The sequence below is a fragment of the Pleurodeles waltl genome, chromosome 4_1, assembly GCF_031143425.1.
Source record: "Pleurodeles waltl isolate 20211129_DDA chromosome 4_1, aPleWal1.hap1.20221129, whole genome shotgun sequence".
Lineage (NCBI taxonomy): Eukaryota > Metazoa > Chordata > Amphibia > Caudata > Salamandridae > Pleurodeles > Pleurodeles waltl.
In genome coordinates this window covers 194,327,747-194,353,610 of record NC_090442.1, presented here as the reverse complement: position 1 = coordinate 194,353,610, position 25,864 = coordinate 194,327,747, and the positions used below count along the sequence as shown (strand labels likewise).

General features: G+C 44.6%; 1 protein-coding gene across 1 annotated transcript in view; it reads left to right on the top strand.

The window, feature by feature from the left end:
* The window catches only part of CACNA1C (calcium voltage-gated channel subunit alpha1 C), a 1,395,795-nt gene that overhangs the window by 294,675 nt on the left and 1,075,256 nt on the right, over positions 1 to 25,864 (top strand). The window lies entirely within an intron of this gene.

Genomic DNA, 25,864 nt, shown 5'->3' with positions numbered 1-25,864 from the left:
TATCCCTCCTTTCCGGCGAGCATGTGTTTGATCATCACATGATAGCAGACAGCAAGTTTGGGGGGACCGGATTTGACGGAGACCAGAGTAGCGCCGAGTGACTCCTACCAGATTTAGATGATTCACTGGACTTTGCTGTGGTGTCTGGTCGCCAGTATCCGTGTGCATTTCGCCAGATTCAGGCAGCCCCGCTATACTGTTTTGGCGATTTTTAGGTAGATCGGATTTACTTGTTCTGATGTTAGTTTAATCACCCAGGGGGACGTTGCTATTCGGGGAGACTCTCCTCCCACCCCCGACCTCAGGTAGACTTCGTCTGCGTTCTCTTTGCAAAGGCACGCTTTACCCAACCAGGCAGGTTCTCCCAAGTTCTCTGAACCTTGGTCCTGGTGGCCTCTGAGGCCTGAGAGCACAGGGAGGTGGCGGTGGCACCCAGGGAGACTCCCAGGAACACAGGGAGACTTTACTGTGTGATCTCTGAAGTCTAATACCGGGGGGGGGGGGGGAGATTTGGAAGAGGGGTTCACTCACGGAGACTCAAGGCCATTCAGGGAGGATTGGGAAGCTGACTCGGTACACCTCCACTACACATACCCAACAAAGCGCCTCGACGCCTCGCCAGGGCTAGTAAGCGCTATACAAATGTAATTACAATACACTGCATAAGAGAGGGTGCATTTTATGGGCCCTAGTTCAAAGGAAGATTGGAAACTGATTGCAGAGACACCCCTGGATTTAGGAAGCCTTGGGTGGCCGGTGGACTGCCGGCGAGCCATTCTTGTCCTATTAGAGGGAGTCCCACATGTTCAGACTGGCGACTGGAGGCCGGGTTGGCCCATCGCAGAGCATTGGAGGTGGTTGTAGCAAGCACAGAGTACAAGTCCTAGAATGCGCCGGTTTAACTACACTCGCCTGTGACGAATACATTTTAGTAAATGACCATATTTGTATAGATCTCACTTTGGGCCTGCGTTCACTCAAGGGTAGATGTTGCGGAATGGATGGATGAATGAATGAATGGTACGATGCTCTCGGTAGATTGTGGGTTTTGCCTGGGTTTGCGTCCTGTTGCCTCGACTAGGAGTAAGGCGGGCTCTGGGAGTGGCTCTTGGTGGCACCACGGGGACAGCTGCCAGGCAGGGCCTTTAGAGGGGTGTTATCGGTACCCATATTTCGGCTACTGCCACTACGCTGCCCAAAGATCGAACGTGTATTTGTTACTGATTGGCATCTCTCCTACACTAATAGGTCTTTTTGGTGAGGTGGGAGTGATGCACGCTTGTCCCTTCCTCGTTTAGGGGCGTGACATCATCCCCAAAGGCGTGAAAAGTAGTGTTGATACCGGTGCATTCTGGAGCAAAAAAACACCCGTCTCATGAACTAAGCGTCAGTCCGACTCCGAGAACAGCTGGCACCCCATCCTTCCGCGGTGACTCCAGCTAAAAAACTGGAGTAATGTGCCGCGGGGTCATCATTAGATGACCCCATGTCACCGGGGCAGCTGCTCCAGTCCTTGGATTTCCTTTAACAAATTGCACTTTTCAAGTGAGTGAATCCAGTTGGTTCAATTGCCCTGAGCCAAGACCACAAATCCCACAATGCACCGGTGCGCTGGCAGATGGTAACCCTGAGCCTACCTAGCTGAGTTGCATCTCGGCCAGGAGCCTAGAGTGTTTTGTGCAAGTGTGTATGTGTCTTTGGAGTGTGAGAGCAAGGGAGGTTTTTCCCCACTGTGTATATATTGCCGTGATAACTTTTGCCCAGATGAGGGCCTTGAAGACAATAATTTTTCGGTCTGGGTTTTGACAATACAGCTGTTGAAAAGGCCATTTGCCAACTGTGTACGTACATTGGGCTTTGGGGACACCCTTTTCAACAGTTGGGGTTTTTCCACCAGCCTCCTTTAGCCATTGGCTTGAGACTGTGTCAATCGCGCCTTGGCTCTGGCTGGTGGAGTACAAATCTGTCACCTAAAGCTATTGGTTGTCTGGATATACACTTCCGCCACTGCTTGAGCATTTGTGCTGAATTGCATGAGGGACTACTTTACAACTATACGTCTGCTCCTGGTGTCGCCCTTCCTTGTGACTCCCCCTCATGTGCTAGTACTGCATGTGTTAGCACGCTAAGAGCGCTAAAGTTTCCAAGGTTCATGCATAAGTAAGCCCATCAGCCCAGGGCATTCTGGGATTTATAGACATGCGTATAAAAATCTGTCCCAGAATACAAAGAAAAAAATATTGGGTGAGCTACTCACGCAAGGGGCTCGGTTTTAGATTGCTTGTTTTTAAATCGCTTTTTTTTTAGCTTGTATATGAAAATGACTGCATATTTAGAGATTTGCTGCATTTGCCACATAATCCATCATCTGCCATATAGTGTGCAGATTTTAATAAAAAAGTTTGTTTCTAGCTCCAATGGTTGAAAAGTTACTGAAAATGCAGGGACACGTTGCATGGTGGAAGGCCCGTCAGAAAGCTGGACTGGTCACCTTTCTGTTGCCTATTATATTTGGGCATTAAATCGGTGTTAATGAGAGGCAACCAAGGCGCATACAGTGTTAGTAAGTTTTAAAGTGACCAAATAATGAAGTCATACTATACCAAAATGTGCTGCATAATTTACTCAACCCTGCCGCATCATTTGGCCATCTTCTGCCGCATAATTCCAGTGGCCCTGGGTATTACCACTTGGCTCCATGCCACTAGTTTACTCCATCTTTCAATGCTGGCTTTTCCTTTTACAGATTGTTGCCACCTATACGATAGTTACATTGAAGTAAAGACAGACTACCTCTCACGTTTGTGGATTTGTTGAAGGAAAGAATACACCTTCACTAATGATGTCTAAGTGTTTAGGAGCCAATCCTACCAGGCGTCCTAAAAACTCTAATTTTCAAATCTCCTGTTTAGAAGTCAGGCTTCAAAAAATCATGTTTGTCCTGTGGTAGAAATGTTCCCATTTCCACCGGTTTATGTAGGAGAGACACCTCTTCTCATCTTAATGACCTACTAAGGTAACTCGGTGTAATCAGAGACAGTGTGCCACTCTCATGCTGACATTTATCTACCCAGTGCATTCTGGGAGTTCTAGTCCTGGCTCACCTAATTTGAACCAACTAGATCACACTAGTTTATAGAAAGTGGTGCCCTCTGATAACAAGATGCCATCTGATTACCTTTAGAAGGATGACATTTTGAGAAGGCCCAGGCACCGATGGGAAGTGCATCACACAGGTTAGCACCAGGTCTCCACTGCGGGCGCCCAACCCGCTCAGCTACCCGCATACACATCTTGATGTTTCAATCGTCCCCTTGTGATGGGCCATCATCCACGCTTCGATCCCAGCGGTGATTTTGTTTCCCTTTTCTTAATTTATTTTTATTGCGGGGCAGGCGATCGATGCTCGTGACCTGAGCGGGAAGGGTTCCCGTGGGGCGGCTGATAATCGATAGATATGAAATGGCCGCGTGTATCTTTCAATTAGGGCCTGTCTGGCGGCGGAGGCGGCTCCGGAGGCCCTCGGCTGCACCGCCCCCGGCTGGGCTCTGCGGGGCGGGGCTGGGGAGGGGTGTGGGTTGGGGGTGCGGCAAGGCACGCGGTCATTAACCATCTCCTAGTTCGCCCAGAGGAGGCGAGGCCTGCTGCGTCTCATCTGTCCTCCCCAGAGTGTCTCTGCTCAGCGCCCACCCCCCTGCAGTGTGCCACTGCACCCCCCCCCCTGCAGTGTGCCACTGCAGACCACCCCCTACAGGGTGCCACTGCACACCACCCCCTACAGGGTGCCACTGCACACCACCCCCTGCAGTTTGCCACTGCAGACCACCCCCTGCAGTGTGCCACTGCAGACCACCCCCTACAGGGTGCCACTGCAGACCACCCCCTGCAGTGTGCCACTGCAGACCACCCCCTACAGGGCCACTGCAGACCACTCCCTACAGTGTGCCACTGCAGACCACCCCCTACAGGGTGCCACTGCACACCACCCCCTACAGTGTGCCACTGCAGAGGAACCGGGGCCACGGATGCCCGGCTCTCTGATGCACCGATGTATCAACCCCTGGTCAGGGCGAGTCCGCATACATGGAAACCCCAGTGAGGGATGGTGGTAGGGAATGGTTCTATATGTATTACTGCTGAGACAGCTCAGGTGGTCGAGGCAGGACCAAAGAAACACGCATTGCCGAAGCCTGGTCGTACACGGATATATCTTAACTCCTCCTTGGATCCAGGGTGTCCCGAGGGCTTTCCACAGTGCCTTATAAAATTCAAGCACGTATGATAAGTTCAGGACGGATCTCACCCGCTGTCTGTGCAGGGTCCATGCGCCCTAGAAGTATTTGCCAGCCCCACTAGGCTCCGACACCTCAGATGGTCTGCAGACTGTCTCACAGTTTTCAACAAAGAATTGGTGTCTTTGGAAAGTCTTTGATTTTGCATCTAAGGTCTGTCCTCCCTTGTCGAGGCCGAGTGTCAATCTTCCACTCACTCAGGCAGCTACTGATAGTACGACGCACTAAACCCACAAACAGCAAACTGTTAGTCACAATACCCCGACCTTTGATCCAATTTCAGCTGAGTATCTGCGTGGGGTGGAAATGCTGGACAGGTCGGTGGGGGCAGCTATTTCATAGCTGGCCCAAGTCACCGGGGTGGCTTTCACTCAAGGACACTTAGCACGGTGGGAGACGGATGCCCGTAGGGACCACTGAAACTACAAGTTCCAGCATGCTTTGTGCTGTTGGCTGAAAGACCACGACTGGCTGAAAAATCACCCTGGTGACTGACACCGTTGTCAGCTATACCTCTTCAGAAAAAGCGGTTTATTGCCCCAGTGGCTTAGCTGGAGACAGTGCAGCAGGTGCAGCGGCACCCGACCTGGATGGCCTTGTGGTTAAAACATCATGTGTTTGCTAAGGATGCTGAAGGGCTGTGCTACCAGCCCCCACTGCCTGAGGGGGCACCTGTCCCTTTAAGAGCGCAGGCCGTAGCAGCAGAGAGCATCAATACCGATATGGCAACGCTATGGCAACCCGGAGCCTGGCTCTCGAGTTAACAGCTGCAGTGATTATATAATTTCAGGAGGAGTTTTCTTGTCACTCGCTGCGTGCGCATCTTCTCATACACAGGCCAAGTGGGGGTTGTAGGGAAAGAACAGCACCGATTTTACCGCGAAGCTGACTGGGGCTCCTGCCTCGCCGGGGCGGTATCCACTCCGCCCCGGGTGTTTTGTGAATGAAGTGAGCGCGAGTCGCTATTTTTCTGTTTTATTGATTTGGGAGAGAAAGGGGCGGACGAGGCAGGAGCGGGCGTTCACTCTAATCTCCGAACTGTACTATCAGGGGGGTTACAGAGCCTGCGAGGTTTATGATCACAGAAGGAATTTCATAGTCCGTTCGGGAACACACTAATCAAACACAGGGATGTGGTTTGCTGTCAGTGAAGTGACTTCTCGTTTCGGGATGCAAGTGCATTTATTTGAATTATTTGCCTTTGCCAGGACGTTTGGTGTCCAAGGCAAAGTGACGTGTTTTTTTTTCCCCGGCAGCGCCCAGTTCAGTTCCACAACACGGGCCCAAATGCGTGCTGCTAATAAGCTGGGCTCCTGGAACTATGCGATTCCGCGGTTACAGTGTTTTCCGCATAATTATGCGCTTAGGACATTTTCCACATAATACTCTATATGCTGCATCATTTTCAGATTTCACCAAACAGCTCTCTAGCTCAAAGGGGCAGAACATGTCAAACGTGGTGTCGCACTGATCCGGACGTTTGTTCAACAGGTGTTAACGAGGCACTGACAGCCTTGCGCAGTGTTTATGTGTATTAGCGTGACATCATAGCAAGTGGTACTGCCACAGAGTTTGATTTTTCTTGCCGCACAATTTAGTCAACCTTGACGCGTAAAGTGTCCCTTCACTGTAGCACAATGTGGCATCCATGCTTGTCTGAGGAATCTGTGCCCCCTCCTCCCCCTCCGCGGTGGCGCCCTAGGTGGCATGTTTAGAGGTTTAAACCACGTCTTTAAGGTGGTATCAACATAAGCACCGTCACTCAGCCCTGGATCTTTAGCCAAGGGGGCGAGGGAGGGGGGGGCTTAAATTAAGAAAAACAAACATTTCAGACAGATAACTGTGTCACGATGGGATAGGAAATGCACTGACAGTGGGACAAGTAACACACTAACACACTAACTCCAGGCAGACAACACACTGACATTGGGACAAGTAACACACTAACTCCAGGCAAGCAACACACTGACACTAGGACACGAAATACCCTGACCCTGGGACAAGGATCACACTAACCCCAGGCAGGCAACACACTGACACTGGGACAAGGAAGTACACTGACAGTGGGACAAGTAACACGCTAACTCCAGGCGGGTAACACACTGACACTGGGAAACGAAGTACCCTGACACTGGATCAAAGAACACACTAACTCCACAGGCAGACAACACACACACTGGGGCAGGAAATACCCTGACACTGGGACAAAGATCACACTAACCCCACAGGCAGGCAACACACTGACACTAGGACACGAAATACCCTCACACTGGATCAAAGAACACACTAACCCCAGGCAGGCAACGCACTGACACTGAGGCAGGAAATACACTGACCCTGGGACGAGGATCACACTGACTCTGGGACAAGGAACCCCTGGCAGATAGCACTCTGCCACTTGGTCTGGAAATTCTTGGACACTGGCACAAGAACCAGGCTATTTCCAGACACATAAGGCTGTTGAATAATTGTGGAAAATCTAGATACTTGGACCAGGAATACACTACCCAGGCACATAATACAGTGGCACAAGGACCGGAAATTCTCTGACACTGGAATAGGAAATTATCTGACACTGGTACAAAGAAAACATTAACCCCAGTTTTGGGCCAGGTAACTCTCTGACGCTAGGGCAAGGATCACGAAGCCGAGACACATAACACAATTACACTTTGACAAGTGGCTATCACACTGAGTCATGACCGGAGTCCACTGGGACACACAGTCAGGCTGGAATGGCAAACTCTGAAACTGGCACGGAAAGTCAATAGACATGACTTATACTCTGGGACAGGGACACCCTGACATGCCCATGGTAGGTGCACCAGACCAGCCCCTCAAAGTCATAGTGGTCTGGCAGAAGGTCCCAAGACACAACCCCCTGAAGACCCTCCATTTTGGAAAGCACGATCAGCTGACAACAGCCTGTGTACCGAAAAACCCAAAAAGCCAAAAGATGAAATGGTAAAACCGCCTTACAAGGTGTAGAGGAAGGCATGCTGCCGAATGGCGATGCCAGACTTCTTTTATATATATTTGTGCTTGTTGCCTTATCTTAAGGAGGGACAAAGTTTCCAAGGGATCCATTTCTTTAAAATTCTCTATTTGTTTTTTTGAATTTGAAACATATTGTTGACTTTGGTGTTTGTTTAAATAGATATTTTGGACCACACATGATGATGTCTTGCTCGGGCAGGATTTGGCATCCGTACTCCACTGGAGGGAGAGCCTTTAGCATCACTGCAGGCAATGCCATATACTTCATTAATCTCTCTTAATCTAGGGTCTATGGGAACACCACTATCTCACCCACTGAATGACTGCCTTGTGAATGAGTGCAGTAACCACAGGCCTAGTCCCCACTGGAAAGACCTCAAGAAAAGAGACCGTAGACTCGGGTGGGATGTCTCAGAGAATGACTGGTTTCTCTCTAGGGTTACCTCAGTGGTGGGCAGTAATTTTATGAGTGAGAGGGTCGAGGAGGGGGAGGTAACACATGCACACACCTCACTCACACCCATTCATTCACACATGCACTCACACACCCATTCACAACGCTCACTAGAAAATACACATACATTCATAGATGCACACACATGCAACAAACATAAAAAGAAAACTTACCTCCAGAGCAGCAGCTCCGCAGGGAAGCCTCAGAGGTCCCAGGAGGGTTGGGACTTCTGTCTTCCCTCATTGGGAAAATAGCAGTCCCAATCTTGTCGCAGAGTGGGATGGGGTCAGTGAGACTGCTGACCCTACCTACCTTCGTGAGAAGGTGTCACTGATTGACACCCTGGGCACTTCAGGTCTTAAAACTGAAGCGCCGAATTCGAAGCAATCGGTGACGCTCCCCTTCGTCATGAAAGGGAGTGCCTTGAGGCACCTTTTTCAGGCTGAAGAGGTCACTCCCACAGGTCTGTGACTTCTTCAACCCAGGAAACTTCAGCTCTGGGAGCCAGGAGTTTGCACACTTAGCATTTAGCACCTGCCCAGCTCCTGCCTGCCTAACCTGGACCAGAAGAGGGCCTGTCTGGCCAACTTTTGTTCAACCTGACAGACACACTTCAAGTCAGGAAAGAGTTAGGGGGACGCGGCCCCTCAGCCCGTACTGATGGTGCCGCTGCTGGTTTACATCTCAACTGCTGTAAGTGACAGGGAATTATATTCCCTGGGCTTCAGACTTGCCCAACGGATACACCTGGGTTGAAACATAAGTAGGGTTGGGCCCAGATTCAAATTGAATTATGCTGGCATATGTCTAATTATTTTGGTTATTTTGTGTTACACTTGTTACTTGAATTTCCCTAAGTGGTGCTGTTACATTAGTTCAAGTAATTATCTGCGATTCATGCCATTCATGTCAACATTTTGTTGCAAGTTTGTGGGAATACCACGAACAGCTGGGGCGTGAACCTCTGTTGCTTGTGGCATTTGTGTTTTTCAGGCTATTTTGTGCCTCAAAATTTCGTCCTCGTGTCAATAATTGAAACAAGGGAGCATTTCACACTGAAATATAGAGCTAACTGATGGATTCATGTTTCATGTAATTATGCATACTTTGTCATACGGTTCCCACATTATTGCGTAATCACGCAAAAGTAAATTGTACAAATTTCCCACACTCCTAATTAGGGCAGAATCTATGATTGATTTTTAGCAGCCAAAAGGAGTAAAGAATTGTCAGTGGCTGATCTCACTGATTGGAGGTCACAAGGCCGCATAACAGTCAGAGGTTGCACGCGGCGCTATGCGGCGACATGTGCTAACAACCATCTCTTGTCACATCTAACGTAACTAGTCTGCTGTGCAGAACACACACAAAGGTGTGTCATGTCAGGTGTGAGTAGCTCCTCCAGTTGTGTTGTCCTCTGCGCATGGATTGTACTTTAGGCCTTGTAAGGGATGGGAAGGAAGGTGGTAGTTAAATGCAACCTGCCCCTGTGCTGTTCTTAGTTTCAAGCCTTAAGATTTCAAGGCCGGGTGGGTGTGTGTGTGATGAGTTGGGCACAGGAGGGGTTGGTCTCGTCTGCCAGCTCGGAGGCCTGCTGGAGGGACCTGTCTTGTACATGGCGCACCGTAACTTGAAGGTGATGCAGGCGACAGGCAACCAATGGAACGCCTTCTCTTTTTATATAAGGAAAAGCAGGCAGGGTGAGCTACTTACATTTGCAGGGAGCATCTTCAGAATATTTCTGCGTCGAAGATCGAGTGTGGGGGAGACGGGACTATTGTTTACGTTAAAATACACCTTTTGAGGCGAAACTGTTCGGCTCTGTGTTCCTCATGGCCCTTTTGCACTGCGATGAAATCCTTGGAAGAGTGAAGGCAGTTCTAAATTGCTACGTGTATTTTAAGTTTAAAAGTTGGAAGATGCAGTGTTTTCGTTATTTAGATCAGCATAGACTGCCTGGCAGCCTTGGCACGCCCACCCTCTGGCGAACGCGGCTGACAGGAAGAAACGTCGCCCTCTAGTGGAGAAAACTGAACAGCATCCTGGTGACGTCTACTAATCAGACCACTTATTCCAGCAGAAACGCCAAGTGAAGAGTAAACAAGCGTCTGAATTTATTGTCTCACCCAGTCAAAGTTGTCTGGCAATTGAAAAGTTTCTACGTCTATGAGAAATAGGGCTACCACACTGAACCTGCTGCACAGATGTACATGCGACCTGAAAGTGTCAGGTTTCAATCTGGGCAGGACTGACTCAACCTGCAATCCGCCTGAGGTTGATAAAATAAGTAAAACATATTCAAATGCTAGGAGGCGGGGCTGGCCTGTAGGGCATTGTGGCAGTGCGAGTAGGGCTGATCTCACAGTTCAGTGTGTGGGCCGGGTTTTGGCTGTTTGTGGGCCCGCTTTGTGGTCTGGTGCGGGTTTTTCTTGTTGCTTTCCCCGATACTACCTCAAACATTGCCTGCAACAAGCCCACACGCAAGCGCTCTCCTATACTTTGTAAAACGCCCATAAATCGTGCCTTCACAAGTTCAAAACTGGCCCAATTTGCAAATGTGGGTGGCTTTTTACATCGCTGATTCGCTAACGGGGGCTCCTTTTGTTTTGGTGCCCGGGCCTACTTTCTATCCCAGTCCAAACCCAAATGCTAGAAGGCCATTGGCATAGTGACGTCACGTAGGTGTGTAAATGGTCGATGAGATAATTGTGTAGTCTTCAGTGCCTTGCTCTGTATTAGCTCACCCCAAACCATGGAAACCAAGCCCTGTGTTGAAGTGCACAGCTGAGATAACAATTGTAGGGCATTATTTTTAAGTGAAATATGTGTTTTATACTATATTCAGCTGTACTTAATCTGTACAGTAACACTAAAGGCAGAAACCACGGCAACAGATTACCATCCCCTGAATATAAGGAGATGCACTTTGACACAATCTTTTTTCTTATGAAAAAATGCATTATCCATCTTCGAGTACAAATATGTAGGAGGTGATAACTTAATATTCTGGTAGTGATTCTTTTCTCCATCATCCTTCTCGCCAGATTATTGCTTTTAAAAAAAATACCTACATTGTATACATACATAAGGATGCTCCTGGTCAACGGCCTTCATTCATTAGTTTAATTACTTGTATTTTACATTTTGCTTCTGCCCACCAAAACATACAGAAGGGAGAAATGGGCCATCCCACTTTATCCTTTGGCATCCTTCATTTTAGTAACTAAACAAAGCCCGTGCACATTGTTCACTTCTGCCTAAAAATAGTTCAATTCTGTTCGGTGACGAAGATGGTTCAACGTGCTCTTTTTTGTTTAATTTTTATAATCATTTTAAATTTCAGCTATTTATTTTGCCCAGACTTAAAGTGTCCAGTTAAGTGACAATTTAGGGCCAGATTACAACATTGGCGGTCCGTGGACTGCCAATGCCGCGGTGGCTGTCGAATCGCCACGGTCGTGGCGGTCTGACCACCACATTACAAGGTTGGCGGACAGACCCGCCAACCTACCGCCGTTTCCGCCAGGATCCTAGATCCCGTCGGACTGATGGCGATGCAGGTTGCAATCAGCCATGGTGGTGCTGAACTTAGTGCCGCCCTGCTGACTACAACCCTGTTCTACGCTCGCCTTTACATGGCGGTTCCACTGCCATGAAAAGGCTGGTGGAGAGCAAGGGGCCAAGTGGGGGGCACTGCAATGTGCAGAGGCCCCCCTGCCCAGGACCCATGAAATGCACACTGGCTGTTCTGCAGACAGTGCGCATTTCGAGGGTGCTGGTGCCCTCTGCGTGCGGCAGCATTGCGCCAGCTCTATAACAAACCTGCGACAATGCTGTCACCACTTTCCCACTGGGCTGACCGGCTGAAACCTTGGATCTTAAAAATGTGCTTCCTGGTATGCAAAAAATGACCTAGCTCTAACCTATATAAGCATATATGTTGATTAGAATTTCAAATTCAATGTCATGAATTTAATTATCAAAAATTCTAACAAATCATTTTTTAAGCAGGGGCTGATTTACTAATTAAAGTACAATATTTAAAAATAATAGTGTTACATGGCAATGAGATGCTATCTGTAGGATTTTTGAAAAGTGTATCTTTCTTAAGCAAAAATTAGATTAAAAAGTATTTAAATATCATATGTTTAAAAGTGCTATTCAAAATTGAACAATTAATGAAGACTAGTACTGCTGATAGGTTTGTCTTTAGTCATTCTTTGCATTGTTCATAACACTATAATAGTACCAATTAGCTTGATTTACAGAAGGAGGAATGGCACCATTAATATTAGAAATGTAGACTTTATTGTAACTATCCTATGACAAGGACTTCCACTCTCTTATTTCCATGAGCTAGTCATTGCTAATAAAGTTAAATTATTAGTCAAAATAGAATGCACACATTTGAGAAGTAAGGTAACCATAACTAGAGCAAAAAAGAATATTTTAATTAGCATAACATAACAAAACATAACACATAACATAATGTAACATAACATATTATAATACACGTAATATAGGTTTATATTCACTTTCACACAATAATTCTCTAAGCAAAGGGCAGGGATGAACAATCCCCTTAAATCTTAAACAGAGTTTCACGTTTTTTGCACATTAAATCACCCTCATGAATTACTAAAAGCGAGGAGGAAATGAGACAGAGTGGTGATGTTATTGTAGTTTTTTTTTTACCTCTGCCTGATTAAAATCCTGTATTTAAATTTAGCTTGACTGCAATATTGTGCAGTGACAGAGCAAGTTGTTGACTGTGCAACACTTTTCAAGTGTTCCTTTGTAAGTGGCAATATTAAGATCGCCTTGATTTAATGCTATAGGTGGTAAACTCATCTTGAGATCCTCAGGAAATATTGTAATCTAATGCCATGTGACCACCAATGGTACAGTGTGCATCTGCCACAGGTAGGGGAACTAAGCACTCATGCCCTGATGGGGTGGGCATGGTTTCACATATTCTTGATAGTTTGACGTATGTCCCTGTGTGTTTATGGCCTGTCTGATTGTGTGCTGCTACGCATTTCTTGGAGACTTGCAAACCTGTCCTAAGGAGCTGTGTACTTACATATGTTTGTGTACTAAAAGAAAAAGGGAACAGGATAACCCAAGGAGGAGGTAAGGTCTGATTGGTACAGAGAGAAAGGGATAGAGCTGAGATTACTGGCAATATAACTGGGCATCCTGTTGCCTGCAGGGTGGTTTATCTCTGGGTGTGAAGAAAGGAGGGAACCTGCCAAATCTGTATGTATATGCACATATATAAAAAAATATATATATTTCAAACAAATTGTGAGATAGAATATAAAAGTTAAGAATATCCTTTTTCATATATGTATGTATTTAAATATCAATGCATATAGTATTGTTTACTTTAATAATGTATTAAATATTGTTTTTACATTAATTATATATATATATATATGAGAAATATTATAGTTGTTTTATATTTTATTACTATAGTTTGTCAGTTTTAATGTAAGGTTTAATTATTTTCTTTTGCATTTAATTAGTACTTTATAACTCAGTAACAGATTGTTGCGCTAATAGCAGAATAGGATGGGAAGTTATTTAAATTATAAATTGTTTTTATTTTTAATATTTATATTGTATTCAAATATTTAACTGGTAGTTATTTTAATTGGTTATTTGCAATGTTAAGTGTATTTTGTGTGTTTTAATGTAGAATGTAAATTTTTTAAAGTTTAATTACAAATTTATAATTAGTAGTGTTTTTTGTGGTTTGTAGTGTATTAGGGTGGGGACATATTGCAATAGTAAGTATTGGTGTTTTTGTTTTGAAATTAGTTTTTTAGCTTAATTAAATATTACTTGATAATTATGCAATTTATTTCATTATTTGTTGTGCCAATTATCCGTAGTAGGATCATTCATTGTTAATTTGTTCATGTGTATTCAATAATACACTTTATTGTTTTAATTGTATTTGTTTTATTTGCTGTTTTAATGTTATTAATGCTTTATTTATAATTTATCTTATTTTTTTGTTGGTGTGTTGTGAAGTAGGCAGGAAAATGTATTCATTTTTAAATGTCATTAGTTTGTTTTATACTTATGAAATTATATTTTTATATGTAATGCTTTTTTTATTTTAAATATGTTTTAACACTTTTATGTTGTTAGATACTCAGATCTTTTTAGAAATTATTAGGAACTGGAATGGTATATTTAGCCCCTGCAAAGGCCAACACTTTCCATGCTTTTGCAAACTTTGGTGTGGGAATAGCAAATATAAACCCTCCAAAGCCCAACACCTTCTCTACTTTTCTTTTGCTTGAGGTGAAGTTAGAATAGTAAATCTGATTCTTTCACAGCCTGATACTTTTGGATTGCTGTTGTTGTTTTAATTTTTTTATTATATTTTAATGTCTTCTTTAATGTTTGTATTGTTTATAAAAAAAAAGAACTGTGATTGTTGTATTGACATTTTATTTTTGTTCTTTATATGAATCTAGTATTTTTGATTAGGCATATGTGTTTTTATTAACATGTTTGTATATATATATATATGTGTGTGTGTGTGCACATGTGTGAATATTTCAATATACTTACCTTTGTGATGATATTCACAATATTTATAACTCAATATTTTGATACTTTACATACATGTATGTAAACATCTCTATTTTGCAGTTGATATTTTAGACACAATATTCTGATGTGATGATATTTCTGTTCTTGTTATTCTGTCAATCAACCAAATGATATGCACATTTACAGGGGCTCTCAGCCGATTGTTGTGTCATTCACATTTTTCTTTCCTATACTACTGCATGAGGCAGTGGGTCAGCCCACAACAGCCATTGGCTAACGTCCCTGTGAGTGACATAATTCCTCTCTTTCAGAAAGAGCACATCCACACAAAGTAGTTCCCTCAGTACCTTGTTGCTAAGTTTCTTGCATGAGATGGTTGTAATATAGGGTTGCTGATTGTAAACACTGGTTTGGTTCAGCATTAGGTGTCCTGTGTGCTCAGCATCTAGTGTGTCTCTTTGAAGAATCATTGTGTTGAGTAGCTATACACACACCGCCTGGAGGGCCTGGCCTATGTTATGTACCTGTAGAAATTAAGATTAGGTACTACTTAGTATGACAGTCAATCACCTGCAGCATCTAGGTGTTGTGAGCAAAATACTAATGTTAATATTACCCAGCTGCTTGGTAACCTTTTTATTGATCTCTGTGGGATGAAAGGCTGAGCGGCCTCACCAGGATGCAAGTATGTAGCCTGCATTTTATACACACAGGGATGCAGCAAGCGCATGAACCAACCCATTATACTGCTGGTTTCATTTAGGGGTAGGCAGAACTCATGTAGTTTCACTCTGCTTTATTCCGCTGAGTTACATGAAAACTCTGCTAGATTCCGTGGAGTTCTGCAAATGGACAGAATAAGGCATGTTGCGCAGTTCGTGCTGATTAATAGGAGCTTGATCCACGCTAAAAAATCAGAGCAAACTGCACCAAGGTACTCTAGATGGTGCTGCTTCTCTACTTGATTTTGCTGTTGCTCGAGTAGATTTTTTACTTGAGTGGCAGCTTTCTCATTGCAAACGATTGCGACCCCATGCATTAGGGAAATCTCACCAGGTGCCCTCCTAGAGAGCGAAAATTGCACTAGGGTAGATCAAATCCCATTCACCAACTTACTATTGGCAAACCGCCACGTGGCAGTTGGTAGGATTCGGACGGAACTCTGCGTTAAAGTGGTCAAAACTCCGCCAGTGGAGCAGAATTTATCGCCCACCCATAGTTTCAGTTTATTAATGAACCATCTATAAGATAAGGTTCTTGGAAAAGTCTAGTTTTTTCAGGAGATCTGAAATAGAGAACAGCAGAATCCCAAAGGAAATTACAAACAATGCACTGTGAAGTCCCCCGTGTGAACACCGTTTTGTTACAACGCTCCAATGTCTCACTTTGAAATTGGAGTAAAACAGTTCATTGCAAATCTGAGGGATGTGGCAACTAGATCACTGGCAGGCTCCGAAAATCCCTTTAATTTGCTGGTAAGTTCCTGCCTCATCTTTTTCTTAGCTTGTTGCTAGCCAGTGAATACTCAAGATGCAGATGCAATCTGCCATTCTCCATTCTCACACAAGTCCTAACAAGCCTCTACAGACACTGTGATGCGTGGGAGGGCCCATCCCTTCTGAGGACCCCTATTCAGCCCAAGGCCAATGAATATCTGTGAGATATTGGAGACTTAGGGGTCCCTCATCACATTCTGCAGGGTGACCTCATCATTTAGCATTATGCTTCTGACGCCTACCAGCATGCTAGCTAACGGAGCATGGCTGATTGCAGAGTCTATTACTCTGGCTTTCAGACTAAGTGCACGCTTTCAGTGGTACCTAAAGGTCTGTGCTTATACTGGAAGGAGAAAGTCCCTATGAACGAGGTAAGGTTGGCTGAAAAAAACATGCCAGTGGCTGATTATTTCATAAGCTAAATGGGGCTTCGAGACATCAGTGTTTGTGACGTATTAAAACATGGAACAGTCCCTGTATATAGCATTCTTTACTTTCACTCAGCAACTTAGTGCATTATGGGAACTGTAGTATTTACAGTCAAAACTGGGCTAAAGGTGAAGATGAAGTGGCATTCAATCTCAACTCTCAGAACTGTACTCCCCCTCCAATCCGAAATAGGTGGTATCTTCTTTGCCTTTTACATTTATACAGCTCTTTGCTGCCCTTTGTACATGATATTTGTATAGCACAAACCATACACAAAAATGATATCCAAAAGGATAGGTCTGGACTGGAAACAACATGTTCATTTGTAGCTGAGGTAGTCCAGCAATAGCAGAGGCATTTGAGATCTTCTTCCCAGATGCTCCTGCCCCTTTGCAGTTTAGAGGTGGTATGTCCCATGTATGTGGCACTGGGCCCTGTTGCTTTCATTTCCTAACTTCTAACCATTCTGTGAAACAGGAAATAGGGGTGGCTTAAGTAAGTACCTCCGACAGCCCACCCATACTCTGCTCAGTCCCCTATGAGTAGGCCCTGTGTGTAATATCCCTCCTTCTCTTGCTGTGTATCTATCTCAGAATATTTCTAGAGAATGACCCTGTCTACCAGATAAGAGGATGGAGCCAGGGAGAGTAGTCCAGAGAAAGTGGGGGAGGCCCAGGGCACAAGTCGGGGGTTCACCCACTATTTTCACAGGGTGGATACCGTCCACCCTGCCAAGAAGTTGGGCCCCACTGAAATATGCTGAATTGGTCCTAGTGTAGGTTTCAGAAGCTCGGACACTTTCAGCAGCGGCTGCACGTTGGTCGTCTTCTGTCGTTCCAAGCAGCAACCTGCCGGCGAGGGGGCTTTCTTATTTTAAATTCCATCTGGGCCCAAAACAGAGATCCCCCTTTGTTCGAGTTTCCTGGATGGAAGCTATATGGAACTTCACACCTAATCGCAATGGAGGGGAAACAAAGGAACACAGCTTAGTCCACAGGTACTTAAGAGAGGCATGCTTTTGACTTTGTTCAGTCCCTGTATGTAAGACACTTGCATGCACTGTAAGAATTGCAGATCTGCTGGCCTGTCCCAGTATTTACCCAAATAACAATTTAAATAGCACTATTTTGTTTTATTTCCTTTATAGCGCTTTTCATCTCAATGCAGGATGTCAGAGCATTTTACATCACACATAAATGTTATACATTAATAATTTATATGTGTGTAAATAAATGTACAGGGTGTGTTACATAAGACAGTGAGGGTTACATATCCTTCATAGCTCATTGTGGTATATTAGAAGGATTATAATTTATGGAATGCAAGTAACAAAAGGATCTTTGTATTAAAAGCAGTAACCCACTTACCTAGCTTCATAAAATGAAAATCTGTCATCTGCATGTTAAATGATGTGCCATGCAGGAGCCCCATTGACCTTCTATGTTACTTTGATTAAAAACTTGGAGAAGATAAAACCCAGATTTCTCCACCAAACACATTAACCTCCAGAGTTATCTTACCATTATTTTTTAATTCCTGGGATTTACTGGGCAAAGATATCTGCAGCAGGTGCCTTAACCCAATAAGATATTTTAAAATGTAGTCTTTGCAACCAATTAAGCAGGACAGATTTACTGCCACATTTTTCCTTGCTGCCAATTTCGTTATTGCATAGTTTTTAAAACATAAATGTATAAGTTGAGGCCCAAATTTTGTTTGGGGTTGTGCCACTTATTTGGCACAACCATGATGCAAAATCTCACTTTAAATCTTGTAATGCACTCAAATGTACTCATGATAGAACTGCTAAGCATATGTCTGGGGTGTTAAGTTAGATCTGATGCCACTTATTGTGATGTCACTTCCGTTGAGGTCATGGATTGTGATACCACTTCCTGTGATGTCACTGCCTGTGATGCCACATGCGGTCACGCCATGATGTCATGATGTCATGCACCATGATGTCACTAACATATTGCCTAAATTGGTTAGTCTGCCTATTTCTTTTTTGGGACTTGTGCCCTGGGGAGGTCTATCCACTGGTCATTACACTTGAAGAGGAGTGTGAGACCTGGTCTGGGTAGCTCCAGGGCCATCAGAGGTCACTGAGCAACAGTATTGACCATGTCTTTTACCACTGGTGTTCTGTACCACGGAACAGTCGTGCTGTTTTTTTAAGTCGACGCCTATCATAATTCTGCCTACTAAAGATTCGGCTTGTCCGCAATGCTGTCTCCATACAATTATGTAAGCATTACTAGAGAGGGGCTTTGGCTGCACCCACATTTTGGTATCCAGAAGTAGTTGGGATTGGGCAAAGCGTGTGCTTCCAAAGAAAGGGCTTGCCCTCCACGCAGCTGTGATCGTTTTGCTTATTTATCCAGCTGTCTAAGCTTGAATTTTCAGGGGCATACACAAGGTATTTGAATGCCAGTAAGATGTCTTAGATAACTAAGTAATTTTTTTTTATTTTTTTTCTGTCAGCAGCTCAAATGGGAGTAAGGCAGTCATTAATCTATGAGGATTTTTAGGTCTGGCTTAAAAGTGCAACTCTCTCCTGACCTTTTAATCTACATCAATATTATTCTACAGTGCTTTACTTCCACACAAGCACATACAATTCCCATGTTATTTACTTAGTTTGCTTCATATTACCTTACAACATTCTTTTAAACCCAGAACTATTGGCATTGCCAGTGCTTATTCATATCTTTGTAGTGTGGTCTCTGGCTATTGTTTGCCCCAAATAAAAAACTAAAAACCAATAAAAATTAGCATAGGAGTGTAAATTACTCCAAACAATAAAAAAAAAAGCTGGGTGGTAATATTGTCACCTCTTTTTCATCACTGGCTATGTGATTTTGAAATATTTAAATGATAATAATATTGACCATATAAATAGTTCACTGAATTGTTGTTCAACATGGTGTTAATATTATTGCCACAAAGGTGTTTATTTTCTGTTGCACTGCTGCATTAATTAACTGTGTCACAAAATTGGGAAACTGAAGGTACGATTGTCTAAATTTTTCCTATTAGTATAAGTTTTCACAAACACTCATCTGCATAACATTTCCACTGACCATTGCAGGCCAACAGACCTAATTCAGACGAGAGCCTCTCGATTTATTTTAAGCCGTTTCCAGCCCAAAATTGCCTCTGCTTCAATTAATGTCAATAAGAAAAATAAATTCCCCGATATTTTTTAAGTCTCCCACTTTCTACTTTTAAAATGTTTCATTGTATGGTATTTGCCTCAACAAACCTTTGAAAAAAAGCACTTTTGTCCCTAGTGGTTAAAGCACATGCTCTTTCTAGCTTGGCATAGTCATACATGGTAATAGACCTGATTCAAACTGGATACTCTCGTTTTTTAAACAGAAAAATGGCTTTATTTTGTCTGTATCCCTTCAGAAACTGCCCTTTAGAAGTCAATAGGAGAAATACATTCCCTTGATCATGTTTCTTACAATCTTTCACTTTCCTCTTCTAGGATGCTGGCATGGATGGGCAGAGTCCATACAAATACCAGTTCCAAATTACACTGCACGGGGTAACGTATGCAATCTGGCCTCCGGCTCCCGGCGCCCTGGAGTGTGGGGGGCGTGGACAGTCCATGCGGAGTCCGTCTCGTTGGACGCCGGGTCCTGGCGGGGGAAGGCCTCGCGGGTACAATGGGATCCCGCCACTCACACTCAAGCAGCGAGCTGTCAGGGGCTGTGACGCGGCTCCTCCCGGGGCCTGGCATTACTTCCGTGTGCACGCAATGCCGCGCGCTCGACGTTACAACAACGACGATCAACAATTCATGGCTCTGTCCGCGAGCGGGAAGCAGCCGGCTGTTGTTGGCAGAAATCAGTGGCGTTTCTTAGGTGGCGTTGTGGGCCGGTGGGTCGCCGGTGTCCGTGGCTAGTGCTGTTTGCATTCGGTTAATTGCATCTGTTATTGTGTTGGCGCCCGGGGATACCCCAGTCCTAAAACTAGCAGGCGGTTCTGTCACTGACAATGTGTGAGTTTTAATATGTTTCTTTTTCGAATTGGTTGCCTCTTGGAGAGTATGTTTGTTATCAGTGTATTATGAGCGAAGTCCTCACACCTTATATTCAACTTCTGGCATATGAAGTCATAGAACTCCATGCCTAGCCTTTTCGAAGTCATTTAACTTCTCCAGAAACAAAAAAGTAGAAGTGAATTACCTCCACGACAAAAAATATAAATGCCAGTGTGCATGGGGCATACCAATAGATGAGGGAAACAGAAGGCATAGCAACCAATGAGAGTTGAGGGAAAAATACATCAGGATGTAAACCAGCAAGGAAATGAATCCCTTCAAGATAGGAGAGCTGGAAGGCCTGCTTTAAGCACAATGGAACCCTTTGGTGTCACTGGCTTCCAGGCTTTCATATCTGAGGGTCTTTGTCAGGCCTAAACATCCCAAAGAGGCCTCAGTTAAGTGCTGGTAAGGAAGATACTAGGTTGGCCCTCAAAATGACAACTATTCTAGCCTGCGCAGGAAGCCTCCGTTTTTCTGGCATTGATTTAATGTGGTTCTTCTGGACCTGTTCTGTGCTTTAGATCCTGGCCCTTCAGTTTTTGCTTTTCTAGTTGTAAATTCAGTGCTGCATGAATCAGAATATCATGAGAAAGCAGAACTGAAAATGCATTTACATCTGAGGTATGGCAATATGAGATATCTGGCTGATTGATATATACAGTGCTTGCATTCAATATTTTTTAAGTAACACTTTCCACAGAACGCTTTAATTTCCAAATATTTTTACACAATAGAAAATGCTACTGATGTTCTTGACTTCTGTCGGATAAAAGACTGCGTCATTAATGCCAGAATTTAAACCAGCAATCGCACCTATGGCTCAGGAGCGGGTGCCTGAATCGCTGAGCTATCCTGATTTATCTAGACTTCATTTTAGTTTATTGATTTAGACGCTGTTGCTGCTGGTGGCTGCTCATTAAACAACGCATGCAGTGTTGTCGTCCATTCCATATCTTAACATCAGTTTCAGCAGACTGAGACAAGTGATGAGTGACAGTTCAAAGAAAAACATCATTTAAAAGAAGCCATTCATCTTCCCAGAGAATTCAGTGATGATGGCACAAAAAAACTGCACGACGGCAATTATTGTGTACAGAGTGAGAAAGTGAAACTGTCAACCCAAAGATAACTCTGCGCTGCTAGTTCAGAGAAAGCTGCGTTATGACGTCAGAGAGTTCTGTATTGTGACGTTAAAAAGCTTTGCATCGTGATGTGAAACAGTTCTACATTATGACATTAAATAGCTCTACATTGTGATGTCAGAACTATATTACAGTAAAGAATTCTGTAGTGTGATGTCAGAGCTCTGCAGTGTGATGTCAGAGAGTTCTGTAGTGTGATGTCAGAGCTCTGCAGTGTGATGTCAGAATGGTGTGCCTTGTGATGGAAGAGCTTTACAATATAGTGTCCGAGAGCCAAGCATTATGAGCTGCAGACGTCTGCATTGGGCTGTTAGAGTTCTGCATTAACATTAAGAAGCCCTGCATTGTGATGTTAACAAGCTCTGTTACAGTGGTGTTCCAGAGGGGGGCCAGATGATGTCCAGGCCCTGGTTAGATTTGTCTTGCCCCCCCCCCCCTTCTGCCCCACCACCAGAGCTGCTGGATGTACCAGAAGGCGACAAAGACAAAATAGTCTGCACCTTCCCACACCTCCCATTGCAAGGCAGTGTCGTTTGCTTAAAATATTTAAATCTGACTTTGTATGTATGAATATATACCTATATCTAAATATTACCCAGTGGTGATTGCCACTGAGTAGTTATAGCAGTACCAGGTTTCAACAGGAAAATATTTTTTTGGTTTGCTTATAACTTTGGGGTATTTTGATGAGTCTTCACTAGACATTTCAAAAAACATCTCATCTAGCACAGCCCCGCCCTGGAAAGTTTCAGGGTGAAGGGGCGGCCAAGAAAAAGAGGGGGTCCCAAAGCATGTTTTCCTAATCATTTTTCCATTGAAAAAATAGACACAGCTACAGCCAAAATGATTGAATGGCATCACACCAAATTTGGCAGAAACCAAGGTTTTGGTCCAGAAAGTGTGCTTTTTGTGATTTGGCGTAATTCCGCTCAGTAGTTTTTGAGAAATTAAGGTTAAAAATACAGATATTTCACACAGCGTAGAATCCACGGAGCTGACAGGTCTTGACATAGGAGCTGATTGGCTGCCACCACATCAACAAAGATTTGGCACCACAGTTTTAGGACTCGTGGACTGAGGCCCCAGACCAGAAAAAAAGTTTTAAAGAAATATATAAGGTGGCAGGGTAGGGATACCCGACGCCCTAGGCAGGTGGCCCCGGAGGGTCCCTCCCTTGTTCCAAAAACTATTTTAAAAATAATTTTGCTGTATTTTTGTGGTGGATCCGCAAATCCGCAGTAAAATAAATAAATAAATAAAAAAAACAGAGCCTGTCATGCTTTAAAAAAACAAACTCCTCCAATGGGAGGGGATAAGGGAGGCGGGGTGGCGGAAGGGTTACAGCTGCGCAATCTTCCGGGGGCCAGTAGTTAATTAAAGAGGAGGAGAGCGCACTTCCCCCCTATCTGAGTCTCCTTGAGGTCCTGATGACCCCATCCCCAATGGACAATAGTTAATCAATTGGCATCCCCAAACCTCTTTGAAGCTCCAAGGACCCCATCCCCTAGGGTTAAAAATGAAGTAAATGGGGAGGTGCTGCCTCCCCCTCCCAGAGCCATTTCGTGGCTCCAGACACCCCGTTTTCTGGGTTTGGCTCAATGACTGCGTCCTGGGGACCCCACCCTCCCTGCAAGAACGTGAACAGGGAAGTCTTATGTGCTTACACCCAGTGGGAGCAGAACACTTCTCTATCTGGCGTACCCTAAAGTAAGTGCAACTCGCACCCTCGCCATGCACTGCTAATTACCTCCCACATAACATCACTGATGACACGTTCTACGACATCATTAATGCCATCGCTGCAAAATCTGAAATTACCTCATTGATGACAACACTGTGCATGACAGGGGTGTAAGTTATTGTTACTTTAGGGTACAAGTTCTAGTTACTTGTGGTAACTATAACTGGTAAATATCAGTGGTTTTATTTTTTTAAATGTCACCTAACTATAGCATCCCTTGAACCTTTGTTTTTTCAATGAATAGATATATAGATACGTACACACATCTATATACATTTTAGTGTATATATATATATTTATATGTGGCTCCACCAGTATTATCTGTGGCCCAGTGCGTGCACCCCACCCACCCCATTCGCTTTCAGAGATGCCGCTGACTCAGACTTCTTATGTCAGGAAACTCTGCATCATGGTGCAAGAGAGCTCTGCAGCAGGATGCCGGGGAGCTTTGCGTTGTGTTATCACAGATCTGTACAATGTAATGTTAGAGACCTTTCTGATGTGATGTCAGAGAGCTCTGCATTCTGATTTCAGAGAGGTCAGTATTCTGATGTGAAGGAGCGCTGAGCGGTCCAACATTTCTTCATTCTAGTGCTGAGAAGTCTGGATCATAATGTCTGGGAGCTGTGTATCATGAGTAGTCAGAGCTCTGCAGGGTGGTACCAGGGAGCCACCTGGGAGCCCTGCTGTGGGACCCCCAGTGCTGTGCTGGAGAGTTGTGAATGAGGAGTCAGAGAGCTCTGCTGTGTGCTGCTACAGGACTCTGACATGAGAGCTCAAAGAGCTCTGCATCGGGAGGCATGAGAGCTTTTCATTGAGATGTTCAATAGCTTTGCAGTGTGATATCGGAGAGCTCTGAGTTGTGATGTCATAGAGCTTTGAATTGTGACGTAAGAAAGCCTTGAATGGTGGTGTCTGCAGTGCTTAATTTGAGCCGATGGTTTCCATAGCCCTGGCATTTCGTTCTCAAATCAGCACCTACAACAGCCCACCGCATAGTGCTGGTGTTTGCCTAATTTTGAGATGAGCACAACACCGTGTTTAATATTTCAATATACATTAAAAATGAACAATACCTGCCACCCATGTCATTCCACTGGGTTTGAATGACCTGGAATAGCCCAAATTATCACGGTTGTAAGAGTGTGATGGTTAGTTTTTGTGCTGGTACCGTCACTGGCACAGATGGCAGGGGCAATGTGTGGTGCAAACTGTGGTTGTGCCCCGGAATAGGGGCCTGGCACTTAACCCTTTTCACAATTTAAGCAATGGGTGTCGTGGAGCTCTGCAGTGTTATACCACAGATCTCTTCATCGTGACATCACAGAGCTCTGAATTCTGATGTCAGAGAGCTTTAAATAGTGGTGTTCGAGAGCTCTGCATTATGATGTCACAGAATTCTGAATTGTGATGTCAGAGAGCTCTGAATAGCGGTGTCTTGGAGCTCTGCAGTGTGAGGCCAGATAGCTCTGCATTGTGATATCACAGAGCTCTGAATTGTGATGTCACAGAGCTCTGAATTGTGATGTCTGAGAGCTTCGAATAGAGGTGTCTGAGAGCTCTGCAGTGTGATGCCAGAAACTCTGCATTCTGATGTCACAGAGCTCTGAATTGTGATGTCAGAGAGCTTTGAATAGCGGTGTCTTGGAGCTCTGCAGTGTGAAGCTACAGAGCTCTGAATTGTGATGTCAGAGAGCTTTCAATAGCGGTGTCTTGGAGCACTGCAGTGTGATGCCACAGAGCTCTGAACTGTGATGTCAGGGAGCTTCGAATAGTGGTGTTTGGGAGTTCTGCAGTGTGATGTCACATAGCTCTGAATTGTGACATCAGGGAGCTTCGAATAGTGGTATCTGGGAGCTCTGCAGTATGATGCCAGAGAGCTCTGCATTGCGGAGTCACAGAGCTCCGAATTGTGATGTCAAAGAGCTTTGACTAGAGATGTCTGGAAGCTCTGCAGTGTGATGTCACCGAGCTCTGAATTGTGATGTTGCAGAGCTTTGAATTGTGATGTTAGGGAGCTTTGAACAGCGGTGATTTGGAGCTCTGCAGTGTGATGTCACAGAGCTCTGTATTGTGATGCCACAGAGCTTTGAATTGTGATGTCAGAGAGCTTTGAATAGCGGTGTCTGGGAGCTCTGCAGTGTGATGTCTTGTGCTGCCACAGAGCTCTGAATTGTGATGTTAAATAGCTTTGAATAGAGTGTCTGGGAACCCTGCAGTGTGATGTCACAGAGCATTGCAGTGTGATGACACATAGCTCAGAAACTCTGCATGGTGATGTCACAGAGCTCCTAATTGTGATGTCAGGAGCTTTGAATAGCGATATTTAGGAGCTCTGCAGTGTGATGTCACAGAGCTCTAAATTGTGATGTCACAGAGCACTGAATTGAGGTGCCTTGGAGCTCTGCAGTCTGATGCCAGAAAGCCATGCATTGTGATGTAACGGAGCTCTGAATAGCGGTGTCTTGGAGCTCGGCAGTGTGATGTCACATAGCTCTGAATTGTGATGTCAGAGAGCTTTGAATAGCGGTGTCTGGGAGCTCTGCAGTGTGATGTCACAAAGCTCTGCATTTTAATGCCACAGAGCTCTGAGTTGTGATGTTAAAGAGCTTTGAATAGCGGTGTCTGGGAGCTCTGCAGTGTGATGTCACAGAGCTCTGAGTTGTGATGCCACATAGCTCTAAATTGT